The sequence below is a fragment of the Canis lupus genome, chromosome 38 (genome assembly GCF_011100685.1).
Source record: "Canis lupus familiaris isolate Mischka breed German Shepherd chromosome 38, alternate assembly UU_Cfam_GSD_1.0, whole genome shotgun sequence".
Lineage (NCBI taxonomy): Eukaryota > Metazoa > Chordata > Mammalia > Carnivora > Canidae > Canis > Canis lupus.
In genome coordinates this window covers 7268458-7274751 of record NC_049259.1, presented here as the reverse complement: position 1 = coordinate 7274751, position 6294 = coordinate 7268458, and positions in this window count along the sequence as shown.

The following is a 6294-nucleotide window of genomic DNA, read 5'->3' as shown; positions in this document are numbered from 1 at the left end:
AGGAAGACAGAAAAAAGAGGAATACACTGTTTCATAAGTCAAGGTATTCAAAATTTAGTGGGCAAATATAGATCAAAATAGACAACTTCCCAAAAAAGCCAGTACTATTACACTCTACCAGTTGTAGTTAAAGTCTACCATCTCAAGCTTCCAGTAAATTACTTCATTTATTCCTCAAAAAAAAAAAAAAATCTTCAGTATTATATGATCCTCAATTTATGTATGGAAAAAAAAAACAGAAATGTTGAGAGGTTAACAAGTTATCACAGCTGTTAAGTGCTAGAAGTTGAAAGGAAACTAAGGTTATTTAACTTTAGAATCCAAGTACTTAATTAAAGCACTATACCAGATTAATTGCTACAGAACACAGATCTTTTAGTGGTTGAGTCCTCAGAGTTATCAGAAATGATGTATTAGTTCAGGTTCTCCAGAGCAAGAAAACCAATAGGGGATAGATATAGATATTTATTAGGGGGAATTAGGTCATGCAATTATGGAGGCTGCAAAGTCCATAGTAGTACGGTGTACTACTGCAAGTTGGAGACCCAGAAAAGCTAATAGTATAGTCAGTCCCAGTCCTGAGAACCAGGAACACAGATGATGTAAGACTCAGTCCAAGAAGAAAAGACTACTCAGTTCAAATAGCCAGAAGAAAAAGAAAGAGGAATGAATTTTTCCTTCTTCCATCTTTTGTTCTATTCAGGCCCTCAATGGATTGGATGATGCCCACCCACACTGGGGAAGGCTATTGGCTTTACTGAGTCCACTGATTCAAATGCTAATCTCATCCAGACACACCCTCACAGACACAGCTAGAAATAATGTTTAGCCCAGTATCTAGGCATCCCTGATCCAATCGAGTTGATATACAATATCAACTATCATAGATGGCTTTACAGAAATAGTAAAATTTAAGTGAAATATAAATACTTTGTAGTAAAAAAGTTGAGGGTATTATTCCAGGCAATTCCAGGAAATTTAAGATTTGGAACCTTATGATGCATGGTAGCATGTGTAAGGTTTATATGCTATGATAAAGAGGATCTGCTTTCTCATGGAATCAAGGAGACACAGACAAGGATTTAAGAGGAAATGCAGAGTGTGCTTATATTTTTTAAAACAGTCTGGTGATAAGGAAACCAGTTAGGAAATTGGTTGATAGTCTAACTGAGACACTATAAGTAATGAGAATAAGGTAAATAGATATGGAGAAGAAATACTAAAGGAGAGAAATATGTTTTAATTAGAGACTCACTACACAGAAAAGGTGAAAGAGAAAGAGATGTCTAGAATAGTTCTAGGTGTTCTGGCTAGAGCTAATTATCTTATGATGTAATTAACCAGGAGCAAAAGTATTGTTAAAGAAGAAGAAGGGGAAGGAGGAGGAGGAGACATAAGGCTTTTCATAAATAGACACTCAAATATTTGAAAAATCAAATGAGAAAAATATGCTAATTCCAAACCATGATCAAGCAGTTTTTTTCTCCTCTTCTGAGTCTTTTTCAGTATATATATTTATCTTTCTTCCTTTCCATATGTTCAGCCTAACCAAATGGATATCCCATCAATACATTATAAGTGAATGCATGGGATATGTGAGAAAGTTAGAGTAAGCTGGAAGTTTGGGTTGAAAAACTTATAGATTCCTCATTTAGGATTTAATTTTTTAAAAGTGATTTTTAGCACTTTAACATTATGAAACAACTTGAAATAGTACTGAATGCCAATGGTCAAACCCATGTTTCCATATGGCGTGATCCACAGAATCTCAAAATTATAGTTTTAGAAAAGATCATATAGATAATTTAGTTCAGCCTTCAAAACAGCACATGGCTGTATTCTTCAGAAGTGTTACCGAGAAAAAATATACTATAAATCACTAGGGTCCTAAATTCTCTATTATAAACTCATAAAGAAGAGAAAGAAGGTGAGGGAAGTAGTAAACTAGCACGATTATAACTGAGGACACTAGGAAGGAATGTGGCGAAAAAAAATAAGTTTGGGAAGCTTAAAGTATGCCATGAACTGAGATAGACATGATCTGACTGTTATAAAGATTAAAGTCTACAGATAGTAAATTAAAATTTTAATTTCATGGGATACAGATAATGACAGAAAAACTATAGAGTGCGGAACACATGACAAGTGCCCAAAATAGACTTCAGAAGAAAGATTGGAGAAAACTTCCCAGATGCGAAGGTTGTTGCAGAATGTTCTAGGCAGAAGGAAAACCTTAGTCAGTGTTTTAAGGTAATTTATTATGACTAGAACACATGGTATAAGGTGGATATTGAATAAGGTATGAAGAAAGGAAGATGTGAGCTAACTCAAGGGGAGGATTGATTGCTGTGTTAAAGAATGTTAGTTTATTCTCTGGTCAAATTATAGTTATGATTGAAACTTAAAGCAGATGAACAATGTAATTATTTTTGCATTTGAAAAATGGCTTCAACGTGGAGAATGAATTGGTTCAGGCAATTCTGGACGCGGGGAGCCAAATTAGAGAATGCTCCCAATCACCCAGGTAGGAGAAGGTTGTATGTCCTGGCCTGAGGCAGTTTCTATATTGTATACGGTTGGCAAAATGTATACAAGTTCAAAAGATATTTATGGACCAGAATTGATGAGAATTAGTCATATTTCTCTGATGATAGGAAGAGAAATCAAAGATCACGTTTTGGACACCTGAGTGGATGTCAACACCTTCTACCCTATTTGAGAACAAAGGAGGGAGAGCAGGTTGGAGGAGGGAGCTAAAGTGCTACTTTCCATATACAGTGAGATGTTTATGAATAAGACAATTGGAAATATCCAGTAGGAAATTAAGTATAAATGCCTAATATTACAAAATTATACGTGACATAACCAGCTTAAGATACACATTTGGGGGGATCCCTGGGTGGCGCAGCGGTTTAGCACCTGCCTTTGGCCCAGGGCACGATCCTGGAGACCCGGGATCGAATCCCACGGGCTCCTGGTGCATGGAGCCTGCTTCTCCCTCTGCCTATGTCTCTGCCTCTCTCTCTCTCTCTCTCTCTCACTGTGTGCCTATCATAAATAAATAAAATAAAATAAATTAAATTAAATTAAATTAAATTAAAAAAAAAAGATAGACATTTGGGAGTCACCAGCCTCTTATTGGAATTTGAAGGTTTGGAAATGTTTTACATTGCCAGGTGATAAAGTACCATTTATACACCCTATGTTCCACGCACTGAATTAAGCACATTTAGTTCCGTCCTCAAAGCATATGATTTGGTTTTCAAAACAATATGAAGTATGTAACTTTATTTTCCCATTCTACAGAACCTAAGAGGCCCACTAATCTACCCAAGAACACACAGCTAGTAATTATTTGAGGCAGGTGAACCAGGTCAAAGTAATTCCACTTCAGCATCCTTTACTCCACTGTGTAGTGTATAGAATGAGGCCCCTGAGCAATAGTAAAATTTAAAAGGAACAGAAAGTGCAGCTAATAAAGGAGACAAAGAAGAAGAAGCTCGGGAGTGGGAAGAAGATTAAGAAGCGTGCCTTCAGAATTGGCAGGGAATGAGAGCTTTACAAAAAGGAATGCATGCTCTAGTGATACCAACTGCTGGAAATTTGGGTGACATAAGGACTGAAAGAGCCCTTAGGGTCTGGGAGCAAGCCGGTATTTGATGACTGACCTTGGCAAAATCATTAACAGTGGAGTCTGGTCTCTGTTTCTTTACCTCTTTACTCAGCACAGCAGCCTTTTAAAACATTCAATCAAAATCCTGGAATGGCTCCTCATTTCCCTCAGCAGGAAAGTCAAGTCCTTATAAAAGTTTAGAAGGCTCTGTGTGATCTAGCCCCTGCTACAGCTGTGTCTTTGACCCCTACTATTCTTCCTTTCCTTCATTCAGCTCCAATCCTCCCGGTCTTGTGCTTTGAACACCCCAGGCATACTTCCACCTGCTTCCACGTTAAGATTAGTGCCTGGCTGTTTCTCTACCTGGAACATGATTCCCTCAGGTGTCATCCTTGCTTATTTCAGCAGCTCCTTCAAATTATTGCATAAATATCATCTACTCAATGAGAACTACCTTGAGTATCACAACCTACTCCTGTTGCTCCATCCTGGCACTCCTGACTTCCTTTACTAGAACAGTACTTGGCACAGACCCGGCACTTAAATATTTGTGGAATGAACTTATAGATAAATAAAAGGTGGATGAAAAATCTGGTTTTATGATGAAACATAAAGTAATAGTAGTTATAAAGGTAACATTGACTTAGCCATTCTTTTGTGCCGAAATTGTTATAAGAATTTGACATTTGTTGAATTATTAAGTATCTATGGCAATACCATGAGATATATATTATTATCATCACCATTTAACAGAACAGGCACAGACAGTTTAAGTAACTTGTTCAAGGACACACAGCTATTAACTAGTAGAGTTGACACTAGAACCTAGACAAACTTTAGAACCGAGATATTAGGGCACTATTTTTATCTAAGGAAAATTATCATGCAATGGATTTATTCTAAAGAAAAAAAAATACTTAAGAGTCACTTATACTACACAAACAGTTAAAATATTATTAAATGGGTTTTAAACAGAGATATTCTTTCCAAGTCATATGGAAAAGGCAATGGCCCGGGTCTAAAATGACCACTTGGATACAGCCTACTAAGTTCAAAGTATAATAGTTGGTTTTTTAAAAAAGAAATCAAAATAGAATGAAATTTAACATGACTGAACAGTGTCGAAATCGCAATATTCATAGCTTAATGTGATGCTACAATGGATTAAAGAATATGATATTCAAACACTGTGGTGTAATAATTTTTGTGTACTTTTTTTTTTTTTTTTTTTTTTAAGTTTAGGCAAATGTCGGTTTCCATTTTAACTCATTGTCTTCAGGGCAGCTGGGATGGCTCGGTGGTTTAGCGTCACCTTCAGCCCAGGGTGTGATCTTGAAGATCCAGGACTGAGTCCCATGTCAGGCTCCCTGCATGGAGCCTGCTTCTCCCTCTGCTTGTTTCTCTGCCTCTCTCTCTCTTTCTGTCTCACATGAATAAATAAATAAAATCTTAAAAAAAAAAAAAAACTCATTGTCTTCAAAATGAAAATTACCAACTTTTGATAAATAAAAACAACTGAGAACTTGAAAGAGTAGGAATTAAATATTTGAGGACAATACAAGTAAAATGACTGAAGTAGATAACTACATTAACAAGTAACTGCATTCATTAATTTCTAAAAGAAATATTATAAACTGCTTATTTACCAGAATTTTTATTTCTTTATTTTTAAAAAGATTTTATTTATTTATTCATGAAAGAGAGAGAGAGGCAGAGACATAGGCAGAAGGAGAAGCAGGCTTCCCACAAGGAGCCTGATGTGGGACTCGATCCAAGGACCCCAGGATCACTCCCTGAGCCGAAGGCAGATGCTCAACCACTGAGCCACCCAGACATCTCTTTACCAGAATTTTTTTTTTAATTTTTATTTATTTATGATAGTCACACACACACAGAGAGAGAGAGAGAGGCAGAGACATAGGCAGAGGGAGAAGCAGGCTCCATGCACCGGGAGCCCGATGTGGGATTCGATCCTGGGTCTCCAGGATCGCGCCCTGGGCCAAAGGCAGGCGCTAAACCGCTGTGCCACCCAGGGATCCCTCTTTACCAGAATTTTTAAACCTTGTCAGAAAATTTAAGTAGCAAAAGAGAAATATCCTAATTTAGTTGACCTTTAAAATATTTTGTTTTTATACCTTAAGCTTACATTTTTATAGCATAATAACCTCATGAAGTTGGCATGGGTGGTATTATTGGTGACAAAATGAAGCTCCTGGAAACTCCTAAGCAACTAAAGTATAAAAAAAACAAATATTGTAAAGTTCAGTCCCTGGCCCAGGGTTCTAAATCCAAGCCCACTGCTTTTCTCTCACCCTTTTGTTTTTCTATACCATTTTTGTTGTATCACTTCCATCACTTACAGGAAGACCATGATATTTGAACTTGCTGTGTAAGTGTAGATTTCAGTTAAGGTTCCAAGAGAGTCCTGCTCCCCCCACCAAGATCCATGCCCTTTGTATGCTCCTCCTACATTGACTTGAGACTGGCCTTACAGCTTGCTTTGGCCAGTTGGACACTAGCAAATGTGAAGAAAACAATGGCTTGATATCTTGCTGAACTTTGGGGCTTATGGTGACTTGTGGCCCCGCAACTAAGACCACCCATCATTCTGTGAAAAAGTTGGTTGGATCAGAGACTATGTGGTCAAGGAGGCCCAGCTGCATCTCCAGTTGGATATAGCT